General features: G+C 37.7%; 1 protein-coding gene across 1 annotated transcript in view; it reads left to right on the forward strand.

Annotated features, from left to right (window-relative positions):
* Positions 1 to 482: 482 nt before the first annotated feature.
* The window catches only part of ptprfa (protein tyrosine phosphatase receptor type Fa), a 444,470-nt gene continuing 419,170 nt past the window's right edge, over positions 483 to 25,782 (forward strand). Inside the window, exon 1 of the mRNA XM_056459356.1 lies at positions 483 to 789. The gene's annotated coding sequence lies outside the window, so the exon portion shown is untranslated. The remainder of the gene's footprint in view (positions 790 to 25,782) is intronic.

Consider the following 25,782-nt stretch of genomic DNA (forward strand, 5'->3'; position numbering starts at 1 on the left):
ACCAGTAGGTGGCGACAGGTGACTGCCATTGTGAGTCAATGACTGTGACGTCATTGAATGTTTTGAGAAATTCGGAGGCACAACATATACCTAAGCAACATAACATAATCTGTCTATTGCTTTTCCATATTTCTGCCACTGAATCCCAACACAAGCCAAAACATAAAGCTGTATGTGTCACGAATAGCAAACACCGAGGAACTTGTAGGGAGTCGATCTTTTTTATGAAAACGAGGACATACCAGCAGCAAACACGGCGCACAAAGCAGTTTGTCTTGACATGGCTCTCTTTTCCAGGTGGCAATGATGACACAGTTTCTCGGGATGCCCTAGAAAACAGCGCACGATAACATGAAATACACCCACACACGTATACAGGACGCTTCCGGTGTCCGGTGTGGAGAATGAAGCGCGTCAGTGCGCGCGCGCGCGACGGACTGAGCGCAAAAAAAATCCAGAGCTCGTGAGGGGCGCGCGAAACCTGTCCGCACAGTGCGCGAGCGGGAGACAGCTCCACTATGACAGCCGGTCCTCAAAATACTCTTGATATTTTCTGAAAACGGAGCTTTTACAGGCACGACACGTTCTTGGAGGATATGTTATACTTGAATTTTCTTCTCCGTGCACGCGCAAGGTGTCTGTGAAGAAGAAGAATCGGAATTTGAGTCAGGGGCTTTCTGAACTGAGGAGGATTTAATCCTGTTTCACTTCTAAGGAGAAAATAGTCTCAGCTGATGCCAACGACAGGAGAAAATATAATAACGACACTAAGCATTGAGGCACTGAAGGGTAAGTTGAGCCTTGTTTCAGCGTTCAGATGTGTTGTGATGTTATTTTGATGTATTTGGGGAAAGCAGTTATTGTTCGACCTGTCTCACTGAACCCACCTCAGCTTTTTGTTCATTATTAATTTTGCTGTTTTAATTCAGAGATGATATTAGCTTAATATTTGACATTAACATTTCGATATGTGTAGATTATCACTTGTTAAATAAGCACGTCTCATCGACAGCACTTGCTGGCACTTGTCAGATTTATAACTTTAACATTTCGATATATGTAATAACAAATATGTTTAGATGACTTTGGAGACGTTGAATTGTGAGCTATTATAATACGTATAGCCTAGTCTAATGAAGCTTCACAATACTGCACGCATAAGTACGTGTAATTGTGTGATTGTTCTCATTGATTGTACAGTTCGCACTGATATTATAGTCAATAATTATTTGAAAGTATAAAATGTGTAGCATGGAGACGGTAGTGTGAAATGTTGCCATGGCTTGTTGGTTATGTGATGAGCTGTCAGTTTGGTAGTCTGGATGAGAGAAGCTGGAGGAAATCCGAAGGCTGCAGCAGCACTGAGTCATGGGCAGGTCCGCGCGCTCCATCTCTCCGTCTCTAAACACATCTTCAGTTCATGACAGCGTTTTCACCTCAAAGAGAGACAGCTTTCTGAGTATTTCTGATGCTGCTCGTACTTCTTTCGGTGGGCTGATAATTGCAAGGAAATGCATATCACAACCACATTCTGCTCGGCGAGAGACTACACAACACGCGTGCGTAAGTACACTGGAGAGGTTACCACATCAAAATATGACAAGACAACTAATTATTATCATATGCATGCGCTAAACTAGTTAACACCCCGTTTTGGTTGAAAAGAAATTGGATGGAGGGTCTGCAGTGCGTGCATTTATAATTGCCTGTGTAGTGTAATTCATACAAGTGTAATCTCCCTCCTCATTTTAAATACGCAGTAAAGCAGTGCACTGTTGATATGCATTTCATGTACATGGACATTTGCATATCTATAATAGATAGCCCAAGCTATAAATAGAAGGATGCAGATTTATTTTGGTAAATAGTTAGAGAGGGACATATTCATGACATAATTGCAGAAATAATCCTTCCCAAAGCTTTTATTTATTTATTTATTTATTTATTGTTTGATGTACGGATGTTTCCTCCTGTGTTTTTGGCTTTAAGGTTTGGCTTAAAATAGTAATATTGTACACATATTTATGCCATTAAAAAAGATAGGTTATCCCCCAATGCACCCCCCAATCTACGAATGATTTCTCTGTTGTTTTTGACTTAAGGTTTGGCATTAAATCATAATATTGTGCACATATTTATATCCTTAAAAAACAAGAACTCAACGTTATGCAGTTGTCCATTTGAAATCTGACTTTTACTGCTAAATGAAAAGGCTGTTGTCGTAATTGCATATGAAACTGTACAGTTGTTGCAAGCTGATTTCAACAGATTGATTCCAAAAATTGCTTTTGATGTTGTATCAAATTTAGTCTGAAGTGATTGCGAATTAAAATGACTTGTAGCGCATTCAATATTTTATAGTGTCCACAAAAATGGCTTAACTCTCTTTTTAGGGTCTCTTCTACTTGTCTAGTCTTGGTTGTGATTAAATAAGGGTTTTTATTGAAGATTTGTCTCTTGAATGTAGGATTTCCATTCATTATGAGTTCAGACTATGGCATTTAATCGAGGTGAATTTCACACATTTTGTCAGTAAAACCGGCGTCTTGACACTTTATCCTACCTATCAGATTATGCTACCAACACTGAGGTTGGGGTTAGGGATTAGGTAGGTTAGGGCGATATTACAGCTTCATATCACACTACTCTACATTCAAATTAGCACTGGTAGCAAATTCTGACAGCATATTGGTCATCAAAATGTGCTACCTACTTTTTGAATGGGAGGTAGAACAATCGGACAAGGTAGGACAAATCAACAGAACACCGGTTCTAATAAACCTCCAGCACTTGTGTTCAGATGGAGTAGAGTTTACTACATAATTGTAGTTCTCTGATTTAAATTTAAAACTAAAATTCAAATCGAACTTTGTTTAAGTGGTCAATAATTACATCGAGATAATCGTTCTGTGATAACGACACTGTTTGTGTTGCTTTTCAATGAGCTACAGCTGTATTAAAAGCTGCATATAAAGTGACAACATATAATAAATGTTTTTACTCCTAACTCGTCATAAATACAGTTGAGTGTTTGAAATAAATCCTTCTGTGAGACTTTTCTCACAGAATATATATATATATATATGAGCAATTCCATGCAAATGTCAGGCAATTTCAAAAAATCTTTTTTCACATTTTAATTATGGGGTATTGTGTGTAGAATGTTGAAGATATAAATGAATTGAATCCATTTTGGAATAAGGCTGTAACCTAAAAATATGTGGAAAAAGTGCTATGAATACTTTCCAGTTTGCACTGTATTGTGCAGCCCAAGTAGACATTTTCAAAACAAAACAGGTTGGACTCTGTGTCTTGTACAAGACATTAAACGAAACTCCAGGAGGTTTGTACATCCCAATTGGAGATCAAATCCCACCCACTTGAAGCTGACCAGCCCATTTGGAGCTGGCTCTGACTTCCATTTTTACACTCATTTATTTCTTCATGTGTATTAGAACAGATTCGTGGGTTTCTACAAGAGTGCCTTCTGGCCTTAAGGAAGATATTTACTACAAATCACACCCCATGCTTTCTTGAGAAAATGTCTCAGAGAATCGCAGCTTTGCTCAGTCACGTTTGCAGTTTCAATTCAATGAATCGGCCAGTAGGAGGGATTGTCATTGATATGCAGCAGGCCTGGACATCTGTATCCGTTTTGAACCTCTGGCGTGATGATCTCCAGCTCTGGGTTGAGATGTGGAGGCTTTCAACAGTAAGAGAAAACACAGATTCGGCTTTATTAGATGTTGGAGAGCAGCTCTTCTACTCTATCCAGAAAGCATTTCTCACTTGCGCACTCTTTTAGCAGCCCTGCCCATGCTCATTCAGCCTCTCCATGCTGATAAATGATGTGTAATTTCAGTAATGAGTGGGAGTGTAAACATATGTGGAGAGAGGTACTTTTCTCCCCATCTTTATTTTATGATGTACCACGGTTTCTCCACTCCATGACAGGGTGATGCAGCAGAGCAAACCACCTCGCAGTAATGGCGAGTGCACTGAACGTCAATCTTTCTAGTAACAAAGCTGTCTGAAATATGACCTGGATGACATACTGTGAAGTCAGTCTTTGTGCAGATTGAAAATTGTAAGTGATACAAGGATAATTTTGGGGTTTAACCCTTGTAAACTTAGCTAACTGCTCATGATGAAAGGACTAGAAGATCCTTAGCGCATCGTAAAACGTGTAGATTGACCAATCTGATTCTACCATTTCATTCCTGCCAGTGCACTATAACAGAGCGACCAGGGTTTTCAATTACCCTTGCTTTTGTTTGTTGTTCGACCAGAATCTGAAAGGCAGTCCTTTTGTTTCATCTCAGCATAGATCAAGGGCCAGACTCAATCAGCAAGACTTATAGACAGGCACAATAGTCACAAGCTGCTTCAAAACAAGCAGAACACTGCAATCTGCAACAAGCAAATTAGGCTCTAATGTACGAGCCATTCATATACTGTCTGTTTCACAATGCCAAGCATATAAGTGAAGCTGTAATTTGATCATTTGAGCTATTAGATATGGCTGAGTCATGAAGGAATACAGTTTTTTCTTGTTTTGAACATGTTTTATATGAACTGTAAATGGCAGCATGGTGGCTCAGTGATTAGCACTGTCACCTCACAGCAAGAAGGTCACTGGTTCGAGTACCAGCTGCGCCAGTTGTAGGTAGGGATGGGTATCGTTAAGGTTTTAACAGTATTACTACTTTTATCGATACCATTTATCGATTCGGTACTTTAACGGTTCTCTTATCGGTACTTTTTTGTAGTGTTTTTTTTAGAAAGAAACAAATTGAACAGAATTAAAAACACTTTATTTTATTATTAAGTTTTAATGTAAAATAAGTCACCACAGCGTAATGAATCGACAATTATTCCAGCATATTTTTACGCAGCGGATGCTCTTCCAGCTGCAACCCAGTATTGGGAAACACCCATACACTCTCACATTCACACACACATATACACTATGGGCAATTTAGTTAATTCAGTTCCCCTATAGCGCATGTGTTTGGACTGTGGGGGAAACCAGAGCACCCGGAGGAAACCCACACCAACATGGGAAGAACATGCAGACTCCACACAGAAATGCCAACTGACCCAGCCGGGACTCAAACCAGCAACCTTCTTGCTGTGAGGCGACAGTGCTAACCACTGTGCCGCCTGTATAACACATATGTATAATGGAAATCAACATATGCTTGATTGTATGATGTGAATCTAATGTAATGTACTGTAAGCATATACACCACATCACTCCTCACCCCTTTCATTCTGATTGAACTGTCATTCAGATCAATGAAGGTGTTTACATGAAGGCTTTTCAGTCTGATTGAGCCATCAGTCAGATTATGATGATTTGGGTGCATGCAAATAAACAGTTTAATGTACATGAGGAGAGGATCACAATCACATCCAAACTGTAATTATTTTAATTATTGGAAAATATGTGCCTCTAACCAACCTTTTTTTTCCAAAAACAAACCTGCTCACACAATTTACTGCAGCTGAAATGAACACTAGAGGCAGTTAAACACCAACAACATCATTTCTTCCCCTTTTTCCACACAAAATAGGATTATTTGGGAGTGAAAACTATTTTATCATGGGTGTTTAAACCAGTTCCTGGAGGGCAAGGGTTTAAGTCCAATCATAATTAAACAAGCCTGAACCAGCTAATCAAGGTCTTCAGACATGCTATTATAGGGACATACAGGCAAATGTGATGTAGCTCATTTCTTCTAGAAGTAGAATTGTTCACCTCCTATAGATATTGTGTGTTCTATATCTCTCTCGGGCATCACATTGGCTCAGTGGTTAGCACTGTTGCCTCACAGCAAGGTCACTGGTTCGAGTCCCGGCTGGGTCAGTTGGCGTTTCTGTGTGGAATTTTCCCCGGTGCTCTGGTTTCCCCTACAGTTCAAAGACATGCACTGTAGGTGAATTGAATAAAAACTAAATTGGCCATAGTGTATGGGTGTGTATGGATATTTTCTAGTACTGGGTTGCAGCTGGAAGGGCATTCGCTGTGTAAAACATATGCTGGATAAGTATTGGTTCATTCCGCTGTGGTGACCCCTGATGAATAAAGGGACTAAGCCGAAGGAAAATGAATGAATGAATATATCTCTCTCAATATACACTACACAGCTTTTTTCAATGTTATAAACTTGCTCGGTAACTCACCTGGTGAAGCATTCAAACATTAAACGTAATAAAAGGATGCATTTATATGTTTTAAAGTAAAATAATCACACTTTTTAGCAAGACTCCCTTAACCTTTAACCCTAAAACAGCTGTGAAATGTGCAAAAATCAATGTAATGTAAACTTTGCAGAAATGTAGCCACAGGCATTTTTTGTGAGCCTGATTCTAACCCAAAACCCCAAAGTCTGAAATATGAAGTAAATAAAAAAATATTTGATTCATTCAATGAATTCAAATGACCAAATATCTGAGGTTTTGAGCACACCCCTTTTCATTAAGTACAACAATTTTTATCTTTTCTTAAAGAGCCCCTATTATGGGTTTTTGAAAATGAGCTTCCATGCAGAGTGCAGCACAGCTCTAAGTGAATACAAACATCTAGCTGAGGGTTAAATCTGAAGAACTGTGTTTAAAACTATTGATTCTTTAACGAAATAGTTGACTCAGAGTCGAATAAATGAATCATGTTGGGTTCGGATGTTTTGCCTGAACGCATCGATGTCAATACGGTACGCGCCTTTCCCTTCAGACACTATCTGAGTGCAGTGGATTGCAGGACTGATCATGACAGGAAGATGACGATCACTGACAGATGGAGATTTGCCTGTATAGAATAAAAGGGTAAAGTTAATTTTCACAACAATACCACAGTATAGCCAAGCTAGTGCTGTGTTTGTTCCTGTCATTTTTCTGATGATTGATACAATAACCTTCTCTGCAACCCGGGATTCGCCTTCCCTTGCTATAGACTGATTTCACGCGGCCGTCATTTTAAACAGCGAATTTGAGGTAGCGGTGGGAAGAAACCTGGAAGTATCGCATGAGTCACACAGGAATGTTGTGTACCTGTCTGTATATCTTATCAGCAAAGAGAAATCGACACAAATTTATACTTTCACTGCCTGATACTGAGTGATTCAAAGGTCCGTTCTGAATGAATAGTGAAAATAAAAAGGGATATCAGACTTCGTTTTTTTAGCTAAGTTAAAGAAAATGGCACTAGTTAGCTAATGTTTTCAGAATCAGAATCAGAAAGAGCTTTATTGCCAGGTATGTTCACACATACGAGGAATTTGTTTTCGAAACGGAGCTTCTACAGTGCAACAGCATTACAGAGACAAGACAAAAAACAGATAATAAATATATACAAGTAGTGAATGCAAATATACAAATTGACAAGTGTATGTACAGCTATATTACTATATACAACGTTATATGAGCAGCTGTTATGTGCAAATTGGCATGTAAAGTGTGTTGTTAAATAAGTGTATATGTGTATAAAAACGTATAGCAGTAGTGATGTTGGTTCCACAATTATTATCATCAAGTGTTCATGAGATGGATTGCCTGAGGGAAGAAACTGTTTCTGTGTCAGGCTGTTCTGGTGCGCAGTGCTCTGTAGCGTCGACCAGAAGGTAAAAGTTCAATGAGGCAGTGTGCTGGGTGTGAGGGGTCCAGAGTGATTTTGGCAGCACTTTTGCTTGCTCTGGATAAGTACAGTTATCCTTATCCTACAGGTTCTTACCCAAACACATATTTTAGATGCCGTTCATCAAATTCAAGTTAATGAACTGATTCTTTCACTATATTAGACTTGTCATGATACAAAATTTCTGTACTGAAAAAAAAAAAAAAAGTCCATTCCCCGTTAACATTTAAGGCACTGTTGATGGCGTTCTTAAACACCACTGATTTGCCATTGGGTTCACATGGTCAACAGAAATGATTGTGATTGGCCGTGAAGGTCATCAGTTCACTGCACTTCACCGATGTTTACCGAGTGCAACCACAGACGAGCGATCCGCTGATGAATCGGCTTTAAAACGTTCCAATGTTCGGGTATCTGTGTTTGCACTCGAACTTGATGACCTTCACGGCCAATCACAGTCATTTCTGTTGATCACTGTTGAACACTATGGCTAATCAGCTGTGTTTATGAGCGCACTCAGTGGTGCTTAAATGTTAGCGGAATTGGTCGGTTTTAAAAATTCAGTACCAAGACAACACTATTACAGACAACACGAGGATGTGCTACAGAAGACTGCAGTGTTTTATCGCTTACTGGGTTACATAGGCTAAAGCTGGGAAGCGTCCCCACAGTGTTTACCTGCTGCCATGAACTGAAGCCTAGGAGGACACTTAGGCGTGAAAGAGATTGTAATGTTGTTTGATGCCTAATATGCTTTTAATTGTTTAAATTAAACAGAACTGAATGATATTAAAGTGATGTTTACACCATTTCTGCATTTTGAAATCGCAGCAACAGCTGGAGGTTTGTAGTACAGCAGGTTGCTGCAATGTTTACAATGCTGATCCTATACTTCCGGGTTTCTTCCCACCGCAGCGTCGCTTTCGTGTTTTAAAATGGCGGCCGTGTGAAATAAGTGTATTAAAGGAAGGAGCAGAGCAGAGACTATTATGTATGGGACTTTATCAGACTTTGACAAGGACATTGTCAGTAACTGTTCATATGGACCAGTTTCACCTTCTTCCACATCAGAACATGTAAGTGTGCTTAAAATTGTTGCCTTGATTTTTGTAGAGTGCAAATTACGTATTTAATTGTGTGTTGTAACTTGTATTCGCTTTACACGGCTTGTAATCACTTATCTATTAAAGGTCAGTGCTTGATTGTACTGTATCTCTCAGGTTAAATCTTTATGGGATTTAAATCTTCACATATTGCATCCAAAACCACGTTAAAAATGTGATGTGTGCTTCTTCTTTTACCGATTTAAATGCGTTTCTGAGCTCGCGATTCTCTGCCGTTTGTCTTTGCAATGGCCACCGTCAGCTGTTCAACACACGTGTGGTGCGGTCAGTTTGCAAAATAGTGCCACTGTGTGGATTAATACTGAATGTGTGTCATTGTTATTACTTGTGGTTAGGTTTAAGAGTAGAGTAATATGCTAGTGTTAAACTGCATTGCTTTATTGCATTCCTGCATAGGGCTCTCACATACTCTGTGTGCTACTTCATAACCGTGCTAGGCGTTTCTCTCTGTCTTGCGATGAACGCAGTCGACCAATCACAACAGACTGGGTCATCGGACCAATCTCCACAGATTAGCCTCGCTCAAAGGAGGGGTTTGGGAACAAATGAATCACTGAATAAATCATATGGGAGTTGCTGGGATAATTATAAGACAATGAAAGTGTTTTTTGACCTTGCACGCATATCAGCATGTTGTTGGAGACCCCTAAAACCCTAATATGACCTTTTATAATGCAAAATAGGGGCTCTTTAAAATTCTGCATTGCAACATGCTGGATTCACAGTATAAAAACACTATTTGAGTGTCGACGGCTGTGACTACTCATTATATTTCTTAAAGCTCCACAAGCAAGGCTTAAGATTTAAGACACACACTATTCATGTGTGAAAAACAGAAATTTCCAGCTATTCATTCAGGTGAAAGGAAAGACAGTGACATATCCCTTGCAGTTCTCATATCTTAGAATAATACTAAACATACAGACAGTTTGGCAAGCTGTTTGGAGGCCAAAGCTACAATACATCATAACAAAAATTCACAGTAAACAAAGCGAATGAGATATAAAAAACAGCTCTGTATTGCTGGACAACGGTGAGCTGTGAGTACTAAGCTTTCACACTGGAATCTGTGGGGAAATCAGGGTTTTTTGTTCTGTATCATTTTTACTGGAAAACGTTTAACAAGAGTTTGCTCTGTTTTTAATCCCCATGCCTGAAGGGGTTGTAATGTGTATTTAGTTGGCGTGTCTGGACAAATAGACCTGTTTAGATGAATTTAAGTGTTTCATTAAAGCCCGGTGATTAGTTAGCAAGTTCCACCCAAAATATATAGCACCTAATATATCTTTTGGAATGAGCAAAGGCTACTGATTTATTTTTCATTAGCTTTCAAAGTAAAGCTTGGTTTGTGTACCATGTAGTTATAGATATATACGGTTATTGTTTATGTAATATGTAAAATTCTAAATTGAAATTCTGTCAATATATATACACTCCCTTTGCTTGTTCCTTGTTTGCAATTCTTTCGTCTGTCGAAGACAAAGAAGATATTTTAACACAAAAGAAGATATTTTGAAAAATGTTGGAAACCTGTGACCATTGACTTCCTTAGTAGGAAAAATACAACACAGGCTCATTGTGGATACGTACCCCTGTCCACATTTCTGGAGAGTGCGAATTATGTAGCGAAAGGTACGTATGCTTGCATTTTGTCTTTAAAATGAATGATATGGGGGTGATGCGACGCCTCCGACGGCTTCTTTTTTTTTTGCTGGGCGATTTGGCCTAAAATCAAAATCTCAATTAATTTAACATTATAACTCTATTACGATTAATGCATGATTATTTTATTTATTTATTTTTTGCCCTCGTAGTTCACTGACAAGTTTTATTTGCCGTTTCAAGGTCTCTCTGGCGACCAATCGTCGTCAATGTAGTGCAAAGTAAGGCTCAAGAATGAGTCCATCGTCCTACTTGACCAGAGCTCAGATGTGGCTGCAAATTGGCCGCATAAGTATCAATCAGCCACAGCCTTTTAATTGATATTAGATTCTGAATGTCAATTTAGATAATTTTTCTATTAATCGCCGAGCCCTACTACCAGCTGACCGTTTGCCTCCGTACGGTCAGCTTTTCCAGTGTTACCAGTTTACCCAGTAGCTCACCGCATACACCAATAGACGTGGGACACGGAGCTGAGTTGACCACAATGAAGGGGTTTGAGCCTGGTGAAGAATTGTTCCAGAAACAAAGTAAAACAAAAGCTAAAAAATAACTAAATAAACAACAGGCTGAAAATGTAGTGGAATCACGCGGCCGTGACGGCTTTTCTTTTTCTAGATTGCTTCTGAAAACACTATTCTTTGGGTTTAGAGATGGGATGGTTGGGTCAGTCGACAGCAAGCTGGCCTGGTCGGCTGGAGTGTATATTGCACCCTTTGGTGGATTTATGCGAGAAGAGGATAAAAGCCTACACACTGGCCTCTGGTGGATTTGCAAAAACAAAGACTTTGAGCAGACGTACCTCCAGTTACTTATTTTGCTGTGCCCATAAATATAGACCTGGGTACATATCCATAAATGAGCCAAATACTAATCAAACAGCCAGGTCACAAAATAAATTGTGTTTCGAGGGAACTCGAAATGTTCATATTCAAACTGTTAACAATTTTGGTAAATGACACAGTATTTAACTGTAGTACGAACTGTATTTTACTGTAGGACAGTTATGCAGTGTGTTGCTGCATTTTAAAGTTGCATTGTAAAAATTACAGTATAATTTACAGTAAGCATATGCAGTACTGTAAATACATATACAGTAAAATAAACGGTACTGTAAATGTAAATACAGTATTTCTGCTGTAATTGATTTACAGCAAGTTACTGGCTAACTGAACTGTAATATGCACTGAATTTTACTGTAGGACAGTTATGCTGTTTTTTACTGTATTTTAAAGTAGCATTTTGAAAATGAAATGTTTATCTTACAGTAAAGATATACAATACTGTAAATGCATATACATGTACAGCAAGGTAAATGGTACTGTAAATGTAAAAACAGTACTTTTGCTGTAATTTATTTACAGTAAGTTACTGGCTAACTGAATTGTAATATGCACAGATTTTACTGTAGGGTAGTTATGCAGTATGTTACTGTATTTTAAAGTTGCATTAAAAAAATTACTGTACATTTTACAGTAAAGAAATACAATGCTGTAAATATAGATACAGCAAGGTTAAAATGGGGTAAATGTAAATGCAGTATTTTTGTAGGTTACTGGTGAACTGAACTGTAATATGAACTGAATTTTACTGTAGGACAGCTATGTGGTATGTTACTGTATTTTAAAGTTGCATTGTGAAAATTACTGTATATTTTTACAGTAAAGATGTAAAAAGCAAGGTAAATGGTGTTGTAAATGTAAATACGGTATTTTTGCTGTAACTTACAGTAAGTTACTGGTGAACTGAACTGAATTTTACTGTGGAACAGTTATGCGGTATGTTACTGTATTTTAAAGTTGCTATATGAAAATAAAGACATACAATACTGTAAATGCATATACATTTACAGCAAGATATATGGTGCTGTAAATGTAAATACAGTATTTTTGCTGTAATTTATTTACAGTAAGTTACTGGTGAACTGAACTGAATTTTACTGTGTACAGTATGTTACTGTAATTTAAAGTTGCTTTGTGAAAAAGATATACAATACTGTACATACATATACATGTGCAGCAAGATATATGGTGCTGTAAATGTAGATACAGTATATCTGCTGTAATTGATTTACAGTAAGTTACTAGCGAACTGCTGGCAGTAAGTTACTATAGATTCTACAATAAATTGTTAACAGACACAATTTTTGATCTGACTTTGTGCATACATGGTCAAATGGAAATATCAAAATGATTGTTTATATTTAATTGTCACGATCACAATGTTTTTTTCGTTTTTGTCTGAAATGGCTCCAAATTCAGCCATTTATCAAAACAGGCAGGTGTAAATTACTTGCAAAAGAGGCAAATGAGAAATCAGAACTAACAGACAGGAAAGCAATGAGCCAAACGACACAAACACTTTTTGCATTCATCACTTTCATGCAGACCAGACTTATTTACGAGCTATTAGGGTGGCCTGTGATGAAGTTGTCTCTTTCTCACCCTTGTCTGTGCATCTATTAAAGACTGTGAAGGGCCTAAATGTGCATCTGTATGAGTAGCATTAAGAAGTCCGTTAGAAGAAAATCTGCTGTTTAGCATTTATCTTGCTGAGTCACCATGCTGCTATATGAACGTTGACTTCTAATCCTATTCAACAGAGAGACGGTAACACTCGAGTGTAAATAACAGTAAAATATGCTTTTCAATTTCGCTGTAAGGTAATGTGAAGCAAAATAAAAAGTCATACACTGTAAATAATGCTGGGTTTCACACTGTTGATTTGTGTCTGGAAAACATGAAGGAATTAATCATTCATTCATCCATTTTCCTTTGGCTTAGTCCCTGATTAACACCGGTTGCCACAGTGGAATGAACCACCAACTATTCCAGCATAAGTTTAACACAGCGGATGCCTTTTCAGCTGCCACCCAGCACTGGGAAACAACCATACGCTCCCACATTCTCACACACACACACATACACTACAGCCAATTTTTAGTTCCTCCAATTCACCTATAGCGCATGTCTTTGGACTGTGGGGGAAACCGGAGCAACTAGAGAAAACTCACACACAGAAATGACAACTGGCCCTTCCGGGACTCGAACCAGCGACCTTCTTGGTGTGAGGCAACAGTGCTAACCTCTGAGCCACCATGTCGCCAATGTAGAATTCCTACATTTAAAAAAAAAATTACTACTTATTTACAATGAGTTAAAACAACCCAATTCTTGCATTTTTTGGGTACAACTTAATTGTTTTATGTTCTAATCACTTAAATTTGTTATGTCAATGGATTCCTGTTGGGACGAGATGAATGAATTGTGTTAACCCTGCATTTTTTACAGTGTAGATCAGTGTTTCTCAACCACGTTCCTGGATGACCACCAGCTCTGCACATTCACGACATCCTTAACAAAACACACCTGATTCAGGTCATCAGCTCATTAGCAGAGACTAAAAGACCTGTAATGGGTGTGACAGACAAAACTTGCAGTGCAGGTGGGCCTCCAGGAACGTGGTTGAGAAACACATGGAGTACAAAAAAACTGATTTCATAGCCACTGACTGACTTTTTGTTTTGACATTTCTGTCATGAAAAAAAGACAAAAGTGTCCCGCCTCCTACATGAGATAAGAGTAACTTCATGTTGAATCATTCAACAAGTGCCTTACAGCTGAGTTGTGGTTCATGCATGTCAAAAAAACAAACAAAAAAATCTTAAACAAGATCTGTGTTTTAAAATTCCTTTAATAACCAGCATTTCCACATCAAAATGCTCACCTTCAACTGAGGTTAGAAACTAAATGTAAAATTTATGAGCAACAATAACACTATGTAGTCTCAATGGTTATTTAATGTGAAAACCTAATGGAAGTTTTGTCCACCAGAGGTTTTTTTTTTTCTTCTTCACTTTCGCCAAATGGTGAAGTTTTTTTTTTCTTTCTCGCCGCTGTCGTCACTTGCTGGCATGGTTCGGGATCTGTAGAGCTGCTCATCGTTGGATTTGCTCTTCAGTGTTTGGACTCTCAGTAGTGATTATTAAACCACACTGAACTGAGCTCAACTAAACTTAAACTTTAAAAACTAAACTACACTGCTCCAATTTACTATGACCTTTTATGTAAAGCTGCTTTGACACAATCTACATTGTAGAAGCGCTACACAAATAAAGGTGAATTGAATTGAATTGAAATATGACTGCTATTAGTATGCCTACTATATTGCGAGGGTTTAGACGGAGCAGTGCTCATAATATCGAGCAAAAAAGAATAAGAATAAGACAGCTGGGAAACATAACCTGCTTTGTATTTTTGTAGGAAACACAGTTTAGATCTGTTTAGGGTAAGAGGCATGTGAGTTATTGCCGTCTATCACTGAATGTGTAAGGAATATCGAAACAAAACCAACATAACCGCGCTCTTTTAGTGCCCCTCACAGAGCTTGATCCACTCTGGCAATGCTCGCCTTGGGTTTTGGGTTTTCAAAAGGGAAAAAATCCACCACCCTGTCTAAACTTTTAGGATATCTGTATCAGATTTGCACAATCCATATGCACAATGCTTTGGCTTGTTTCCCTCGCTCGAAATGTTGACAGACCTCCTGCGCGTAGCTACGGTTGCTAAGCCACGAGTGGTGTGTGGCGGTTTCCGGTGTGGCTTAGCGAAGGGTCAATTGTTTTGTTTAATTACAAGTCAAAATTAATTAATTGCTTTATGGAACTGTGTGCTGATTAGTTTTTACAAATTTAAGTGGATTAAATGTAAAACAATAAGGTTGTCCCTAAAAAATCTCAAGAAATGTGTTGTTTCAGCTCATTTCAAGTAAGCAGTTTGAACAAACAGCAAACATAATTTTTTTAAGGTGTATCCTGAGGGGTTTATGAACAAACACATTTTAGTTTAGCCACAATTTTATTTAATCTATCAATCCATCTATTTTTAGCGTTCAATAAAACCAGTATATGGCAGGCAAATGGGTCTTTTTTTTGTCTACATTGTCAGAGCTGCTCACGATCTGCATATCATCGGTTGTCAAGAAAAAGACTGACTGGTGAAAAACACTCTTCTGTCAGGCCCTCCAGAACATCTCCCACTATGCCTCAGCAGACATATATCCTCTGCTGTTTCCTTTAATGAAGAACACATTCCCTACAGTATGTTCTCTTTCACTTTTTTCACAACTTTTCAGTACATGTGCGGTAGAGAAAAAAATCTCTTTTAGACAAAAGGCAGTGCTAACAAGGGAGTTGGCACATTGCAATACAGCCATGTTTTTCGAGATCAGTGATGTTAAGAAAAAAATAATAATTTAACCATTGTTCAACATCAGAAGGTTGCTGTGTTGCTTGATTGTTTACACATATATTGTTGCCTAGCATTGTTTTGCATTTTAAAAACACAATTGCTGTTTATGATATTTATGATACATTAAATATCATAAAGACATTGCCAACCTGATTTTACCAAGTAGGACATGTTCCTGGATTAACAGCTCTGTTGATCCTGGAACAAGATTCTATTCAGCCAATTAGAATTAAGGGATATGTTTACCGTTTATGTTACTGTAAAAAATTATATGATCAATTAGTTAAATATGTTGTAACTTAATTTGATAAGTTACACAAGTTCTTTTAAGTCAGTTTAATATAATATAAGCTGAGTGGACGCATAAGGTTAATTTGATTCAGCTTAAAAAATTAAGGCAACCAGGATTTTTTTTTTACAGTTTATTATTCTCCTCTGATTTTGGGAATAATTTACAGTTATGGTTGGGTTTAGGAGTAGGGAATAGGTATGGATTACATTTTCCAACAAAAATGATGATCCGTCGGTGCCTATGGCGTAGTGGAAAGTGCACCGACACATGCACTCCAGTGTTTGCGGCGACCCCGGTACGATTCCCGCCTCCAGGTCCTATGCCGATCCTTCCCCTCTCTCTGCTCCCCACACTTTCCTGTCAATTCTCTCGACTGTCCTTTCAAAATAAAGGTGAAAGACCCCTAAAAGACCCGCATTTGCTGTTACATGGCAGACTTTGTAAGTGAAAAAACTGTATGCTTCACTAGCGAGAAAACAGTGAAACAGAGCATCTGAGGCGCGAGGATAAAGAATAAACCTCCTCCATTCAGCCTCTTTACTTTCTCTTTACTTTTACTCTTTACTCCTTTTGTGTGGTAAGGAAACGGTGTTGTACGCACTCCACTGAACCCGACAGGTGGACAAATCTAAAATTGTTTTTATTAACACAAATATAAATATGCATATAATAAATAATGATAAATAAATAAATTGTCATGAATAAACTGAAAAAGGCATGGAGGCATGAAGAAGGCCTGGAGGCAGTGGTTTTTATATTAATGTAGAAAATAATAATTTTTGTACTATTTAATGTAATAACTTATATAAAGGTATTTGTGTATTGCTGTACATCCTGTGTGTATTAGTAATGTGTAAGCGTTTGGACCTGCATAGGTGCATAACTATCGCACTGTGCGCTGGACTTTAGACCTGCTTTTAGATGGTCAATGGCGCAGTCTATTTCAGATCCTCAAAACAGCAACGCACCAGCAATGCTCCTTAACACACCTCTATTTCAGATCAGAACACCCATGTGTCCACAAAGTGGCGCAACTGGATTTGCTTTTTAAATATCGTGGTGCAAAACATGAAAATAGCAACAAATTGCGTCTTGAGAGTGATAAATAAATAATAAAAAATGGGTAAATGTGGAAAAATTGGGCAAAAGAAATATACATGAGAGGAAAAAAATACTTAATTTTGATTTTGAATAGCTATTTTTTTAATAAAATAAGCATATTTATAGGGTCCTCTTTGACTATGATGATCCATACAGGAAAAAGGTGTAGAGTAAATCAAAATAATCTTGTTCACAGAATTGTCAGTATCACGTAGAGAGGCAACAACTGCATTTGTAAAATTGACAGTAACCACTAATTCTGCTTTTCAAGCAGCCATTCTCCAGAGATTTGACCCATTGCATCCTCTGTGTTGGCTTTTAGCTGATTGTAATCCTGGTTCAACAGGAAAAATAATTTCGCCTTGGTCTCTGGATGATGAGAGCTGCTATTACACATGGCTTGTGCTGATTAAAGCTTTCTCGCAGCACATAATAGGAGTCAACATTCGTAAAAGCTGAGCGGATATGTGGGCTTTTGTTAAAGCCTTGTAGAAAACAAGGCATCTTTAACATCTCGTTGTATACATCATATCCAAATTGCATAATGAATATTTATAATGACTCCTAATTATGTGGACAGCAGAAAAAAAAAAAAAAAACAGCTAAATGCATATATTAAAATGCAACTAACCATATAATCATGCAGAGTTCTGAAAATGCAATAATTTATGAATGTTTTGTTGATGTCAAATGCTGTGTTTATTCAAACTGTACTGCATTAGCATTCATCAAGACCAATGGCAATGACTAATGCATTTGTTCTGGCGCTTGTAAGGATCCTATACTGTATATGTCAACTTACACAAAAGACATAATAGGGGCCATTTACAGTACAAATGCCACATGCTCTGCAGCATTCATTTAATGCACATATTTGCATCACATTCATTTCAACAGTAACTAGATAGCTTTAGACTTAACAAACATGGAAGTTTCAAGTATCTGTGTTGGCCATCGGCTAATTCATTATTAAAAAAGTAAATAATTTCTAATTACATCAATTAACTTGTATTTAAATTACTTTTTGAATTACTTTGTCTGAAAAGGAACTTGATTAAACAATTCTTAATTTAATTACTTTTTAAACTCCATATAAATTGAAACCAAAATGCATAAAGACAATAGAAATTAAATCCTTTTAATTTGAGCCAATCAGAAACTTTTAGTTTTATTAAAAGGATAACACTTAAAAACTTTAAAACATTTCAAATCAAAGACACCACATTTCATACGGTACATACATTGACAATTATTTGATTGTTTCTTAGCTATGTGCAATTGTACAAATCTAACATTGTTTAGTTGAACAAATTTGGGTTTTTATGCAAAATACAGTATATGAATAGAAAAAATAAATATAAAATTTTCATTATTTTTATTTATATATAATATATAGCAATAAGTTTTATTCATATATTGTATTTTGCATAAAAACCCAATTCTCTGCATAGCTGATATTTTTCAAGCATTCTGCTAAATGTAACCTCTAGTTGAAATCTAGAATTATTTAGCTAATTATATTTGTATAACAAAAAGGGAAATTACTCCGCTTCTCTGAATTAATTTATAAAGTACTGTTAAATTTATGTACAGCATTTAATAGGAAAGTTCACTTAGAAATGAAAAATTGCTCATCATTTACTCACCCTCAATTGATTCTAAATCTTTTAGAGTTCATTTATTTTGTTGAAAACAAAGGAAGACATTTTGAACAAAGCTTGAAAAAAACCATTGTCCAAAGCAAACCAAAAAGCAAACCCTTCACATCCATAGTAGAAAAACAAATACTGTGGAAGTCAATGGTTACAGGCTTTCAGCTTTTTCAAAATAACTTTCAAAAAGGTTTGAAACAAGTATAAAGGTGAATAAACGGTGACAATATTTCATTTTTTGATCAATTATCATTGTTTTCAGCCTCTTTTCTATGGAACAAACTGCCAACGTCTGTCAGAAGTGTATCATTGTCAAGAATTAATTAAAATTTCTACTTATACCCCCCATTTTCCAAACCCAAGTCTATGTGGCCTGTTTTGTCTTGTTTATTGGCTGTTTTTTTATTTGTTATGTCAGTTATTGGTTCCCAGTACTGGGTTGCAGCTGGAAGGGCATCTGCTGCTTAAAACATATGCTGGAATAGTTGGCGGTTCATTCTGCTGTGGCGACCTCTGATGATTCAGGGCACCTGCTTCGAATGTTATCATTCGATTGAATGGGCGTTATCAGTGGTTATCAGCTGATAGAAATGTGCCAGTAGGGACCTTCTGCGCCTACTAGTAGGCGCAGAAGGCTGTTATCATCCATCCACATGGTTAATCAGCTATACTAATAGATCAGACTCCAGTTTCAGATATGTTTTTACATTAGTGTGACGGTTGGGTTTATGGTTGGCGTAGACGTTAATAAAATACAATGAATGGGAAAATTAATAAATAATATAGATAATTATTGTTGTTAATCAGCTAATAGAGAAGACTCCAGATCTGTTTTTACATTACTGTGATGGTTGGGTTTAGGGTTGGGGTTGGGGTAGACGTTAATGAAATACAATTAATGGGAAATTTTATAAATATTATAAATAATTCTTGTTAACTTCCGGCCGCAGCCATATGTGCTCTATAGCTGCTTAACCATGTGGATGGATGATAACAGCCTTCTGAGCCTACCAGTAGGTGCAGAAGGCCCCTACTAGCCCATATCTGTCCGCTGATTACCACTAATAAAGCCCATTCAATTGAGTGATAACATTATAATCAGCTCATCAAAACGATCCGCGTCCACACTAGCGTTTCACCTAGCATTTCTGAACAACTCTCCGACTACACTACCCTGCTGAAAACGCACATCACATGACCCCTCACACACTCTAGCATGCACTGCAGCGATGACAGATGTGCACATCGGCCTGTTCATCAAGGATCTACTGCTTGATCCAATCTCATTATATTTGTTAAACTTGATATTTAATTCATCTCGTCTCAATCTAACAACATTTTCTCCAAATTTGGTGTTTTGACTCGGTTACTTGCTCTCAGGTAACGTGTTTTGGCTGAGCGCAAAGATAAGTTAATATATTATTTATGTAACCACGTACACTGATTCTGCACATTTGACTGATTGCTTGCCTTTATTTCCTATATTATATTAACTTATTGTATGTTATACTTATATAATGGCCATTATTGATTATTAAAACTAATATTCAGCAAAAGAGAGGGTATGTTTTGTATTTTCAATGAAAATGAAAGGAGGCAGTTATGTTAGGCTCAGTTTTGTTATGAATTTGCATACAGTGAAGATGCCACTTATATAAATATGTAGCTACACGACGCCTCAACAATTTTGGTTGTTTATGGGACTGTGTAATGATTAGTTTTTACAAATTTAAGTGGATTGAACGTAAAACAATAAGGTTGTCCCAAAAAAATCTTAAGAAATGTGTTGTTTCAGCTCATTTCAAAAGGCAGTTTGAACAGCACACTGTCCCATTTTGCTTAGTTTGTTAAACTGCTAAAATCAAAATGAAAATAGGCAGTTTCTTATATTATGATTTATTATTATCATTTTATTGTAAAGATAGTGAAACAAGGTAGCCTGGGTGATGTGAATGAGGTTATAACGTACTGTTCCCTTTGAAGATTCACCCAATGTGTCCTCGGGAGTTTGTTTTCTATATCAAACTTGCGAAGTCTGAACTTACAAGGAGAGGATGCAAGACTGAATTTTGTGTAGGCCACTTAATTTTGAGGAAAAAGCGCCAATCAAAAGCCGCATTTCCACTATCGGGCCAGTGCGAGCCAGGGCTTTAATCGGGCCAGGCCGGGCCAATAGCCCGGGAGGTTGAGAAATGAGGCCGAAATCATGTCGCGTTTCCACTGTCGGGCTAGTTGCTTGCAGCGCGTCACGCAAACACCGCCCCCAGAACGTCCCCCGAATCAAACTTCACAACCCGTCACACAACCCGCCCACTTCAGCGGGAACAAAAAACTCAAATTATAACCACAAACACAACCTGGCATCACTATGAGAGCTGGAAGATGGAGAACACCGAAGCAATTGCTTTTTTACTGTTTGTGGTCTGTTGGTGTAAGGCCAGACAGCGATCCCTGGATAAGGACATTCGAGTTCGGCGGCATTTACTTCGAACACAGATTTTGGCTGCAAGGCGAGTGAGTTAATCAAGCGCGACAGCAAAACAAATGTAAGGGAAGAAAGCATCTTGTCTCCTCTTTACCTGACAGGAAAACTCCGCCTTTGTACGTAACCCCGCCCCGAAGCCCCAGTTGGCCCTTCTTGGCCCAAGGTATTTGGAGGGCCGAAAAAGGCCGGACGCTGACCCCAAGGAAGCCCCGCTTTGGCCCGATTACGCCCCGGAAGTGATAGTGGAAACGCGACTGGCCTTGGCTCGCCCTGGCTCGCTCGCTTTAGGCGCGATAATGGAAACGCGGCTAATCAGCCCCCAAGCCCCCAAGCGAATGTCTGCAGCCATGCCTCCATTTTCAGATCTCTTTTTTTCCCCCATCCACACTAACACGGAGAAGCAGCGCTTTAAACAAAAACGGCCCCTCAAGCATTTTCAAAATGCTCCTTTTTGGTCCTCGAAAACTCTGGCGTAGTGTGGACGGATGGCGTAATCGTAGTAAAACTCATGTATTTTCAAACTAAAACATATTAGTGTAAACTGGGCCTCAGATGCACCATCGTTTTATTCAAAATTGCAGGGTTGTTGATTAGATTGTCCAAACGAGCGTCACATGACTTTCATTACAGCCATAAATCCATCAGTTGTAACTCTGACGAGTCTCAAATTAGGACGGATTGCCGGTCAACTCAAACTTGATGTTCGGACTGTTCATGTTTGTAGGTAGTCTGACCAATTGGAGAATACACTCGTGTGTGTGTTTTACGAGCCGTGTCCTTTGAAGGCGATCTGCAAGTGACCAGCCACTCTGTCTTTTTATGGGAGTTTTATGGAGCCTCTCCCAGATGGTGGATAGATAGGTGTTAGATTGTGACTGCTATAATAGGCCACAGGACAAAGTGGTCCATCTCTGGCCTTGACACGCTCTGGGGATTGAAACTCAAGAGTGTATATATATCAAGCCACCGCTGGTTAATAAAATATTCCATCATATCTGTCAGCAGGAAAGGTTTTTGCGCTCAAGTCTGAAGTGCTCAAGGCTCTCTGTGAAGCGTGGGGACTGATGAAGTCATTGGTTTATTAGATGCCATCATCCTAAATCATCCATTTACAGTGCGTACAGTAGCTTTTATTCTCACATGTTCAGTAAATTTGAGCTGTGAAGTAAACTAACAAGCAGTTAATAACCTATACGACCTTTATAACCTTTCTATATGACCTTTTAGAATTAAATTTTATCATTTCTGTCCTTACTATATGTCATTTTCTTTTATTGTTTAATTAACTTTTTTTTTTTCAAAGCAAGTCAAAGCAAGTACTGATGAAATAGTATATAGTGGTCCCTCGCTTTAATGTGGTTCACTTTTCGCGGCCTCGCAGATTTTTTTCATGCAATTTGACATGTTTTTTCTTCAGCGCATTGTGTTCTGCATCCTGATTGGCGCATTGTGTTCTGCGCCCTCACTGGCTGTAGACTATTGTCAATCAATGTCCCCCGAGCCATGTCTCCTGTACAGTACAGAATGCGTTACATACATCTTCGATCGCTAGCAACGTGACTCTGAAGTGCTGTACCACATGTTTGAGGGAGAACATGCAAACTCCACACAGAAATGCCTACTGGCCCAGCTGGGATTCGAACCCGTGACTGAACCAGCAAACCATGGCTGTTTCAAAGTACTGGCTTGTGGCTGGAAGGGCATCCATTGCGTGAAACATATTCTGGAATAATTGGTGGTTCATTCCGCTGTGGCGACCTCTGATAAATAAGGGACTAAGCTGAAAGATATTTAATGAATTAATGTTTCAATTCAACTATAGTGCATGTCTGTGGACTGTGGGGGAAACCTATGCTAACACGGGGAGAACATGCAAACTCCACACAGAAATGCCTACTGGCCCAGCTGGGATTCGAACCCGTGACTGAACCAGCAAACCATGGCTGTTTCAAAGTACTGGCTTGTGGCTGGAAGGGCATCCATTGCGTGAAACATATTCTGGAATAATTGGTGGTTCATTCCGCTGTGGTGACCTCTGATAAATAAGAGACTAAACTGACAGAAATTAAATGAGTTAATGTTTCAACTCATTTTAAATAATTAGTTTCCCAGAAATGGGTTGCAGCTGGAAGGGCATCCGCTGCGTAAAACATATGCTGGATAAGTTGGCGGTTCATTCCACTGTGGCGACCCCAGATTAATAAAGAGACTAAGCTAAAAGAAAATGAATGAATGAATGAGTTTGAACAAGCAACAGTGTGTGTGTGTGTGTGTGTGTGTGTGTTGCATGTGTCTGTATGTTTTGATGTCTGATAGAAAGTCTCCTAAAAATGACTTTATTATAGCATTGTCCATATGATCTTGAAATCAGCTGATGTTGATAGTTTTCACACACTCTAATGGTGCATAAATAGAAGCAGGGTGTGAAATATATGCTACTTAATAAGCAGATCCCACCATGCGCTCAGCCTAGTTATGTTTTAATTAATGTGAGTGCGTTGGCACTGAGAAATGGGAAGCTGCCCTCACCTGAACCCCGTGATCCCCTCATGTTCTGCAGATCCCTAAACCTGGCCCGCAGGTGAGCATTGATGAAAGAGCGAATGATTCATGAGCTCACCTGCCTGCCTCCTCCTCTGAGACCCGGCCGACTGCAGGCATTATCAGTAGTAAATGGGTCTGAAAACGCTTCGGCCACGACAGGCCGTACGGCATGTGATTTATTGGCCATGATTCTGCAAATAGTTAGTCGTGTTACCAGAGGGATATAAGCATTTTCATGGCCACAGTTCAAGTTTATTTCAGATATAAATTCTGTGAGACGTGGGAATGAAGAAAAAAAAAACACGGTAAATTTATGACAAGAGAGATGTTGTTTGCAAGCAGCCAGCAGGAAGCGATGTTTTAACAAATCAAGGACAAGGATGAACGACTGTTTTGTTCTCTTATCTCGCGTTTTGTCAAGAGCTTTGTTAAAGATGTTTTTTTCCTTGAGAAGAAAAGCAAGAACGTTTGCTGAAGGATCTTTAAAATAACATGGAGTTAGCATGGAGATTCTGAATCACCCATGCCATTCTGAAGTTTTCATGTGTGTATGCTTTCTAGAAAATAAATTGCACGCGCCTGCTGTTTTAAAGGAACAGTTCACTCTAAAATATAAATTCTGTCATCTGTTACTCACTCATTACGTGTTCCAAACTGTTTCTTTATTACATTGAACCAGGGGCGTTGCTAGACATAAAGCTCTACTGGGGCACGTACCCCCTTTCCCCATCCCCCCCCCCCCCCCCCCCCATTCAAAAAAAAAATATGTATGTATATATATATATATATATATATATATATGTATGTATATATATATATATATATATATATATATATATATATATGTATATATATATATGTATGTATATATATATATATATATATATATATGTATATATATATATGTATGTATATATATATATATATATATATATATATATATATATATATATATTTATATATATATATATGTATGTATATATATTTATATATATATATGTATGTATATATATATATATATATATATGTATATATATATATATATATATATATATATATATATATATATATATATATATATATATATATATATATATATATATATATATATATATATATATATATTGCATTATGAGGGTTTGTTCTGTAGACTGTCGAAAAAAATATATAGCTTAAAGGGGCTAATAATATTGACCTTAAAATGGCTTTTAAAAATTTACAAACTGCTTTTATTCTAGCCGAAATAAAACAAATAAGACTTTCTCCAGAATAAAAAATATTATCAGACATACTGTGAAAATTTCCTTGCTCTGTTAAACAGCATTTGGCAAATATTTAAAAAAGAAAAAAAAAATTGAAAGGTGAGTGAATATTTCTGACTTCAACTGTGTATTTATATCTATATATATACACACACAGACACATTCAAGTCCTGATCGGCAGGTAATGTCTGAGTCTGAAACCGCATGATTGGGCTCGATCTCCGATCACGTGATCGGATCTGAACATCCCCATCAATTACTGACTAATTACTTGTTCCAAACCATTATACATTTCTTTATTCTGTGGAACACTAAGGATATTTTGAAGAACAGTAAAAACCTGTAACCATCGACTTCCATAGTAGACAAAAAACAAATACTATGGATGTCAATGGTTACAGGTTTCTAGATAATAAATTGCTCGTGTCTTCTGTTTTAAAGGGATAGTTCAACCAAAAATAAAAATTCTGTCATTATTTACTCAGCCATTACTTATTCCAAATTGTTATATGTTTCTTTATTCCATTAAACAGTAAATAAGATATATTGAAGAACACTGAAAACCTGTACCCATTAACTTCCATAGTAGAAAAAAAGACAAATACTGTGGAAGTCAATGGTTACAGGTTTTTAGCTTTCTTCAAAGTATCTTAGAAACTCATTTGAGGGAGAGTAAATAGTGATTAAATTCAATATCTTTTTAATAGCATTCAGTGCTTTGGGCAGTACAGTTGTTTCATGCATTATGGAGAACAATTAATATTTGAACTTGACA

The sequence above is a fragment of the Danio aesculapii genome, chromosome 6 (genome assembly GCF_903798145.1).
Source record: "Danio aesculapii chromosome 6, fDanAes4.1, whole genome shotgun sequence".
NCBI lineage: Eukaryota > Metazoa > Chordata > Actinopteri > Cypriniformes > Danionidae > Danio > Danio aesculapii.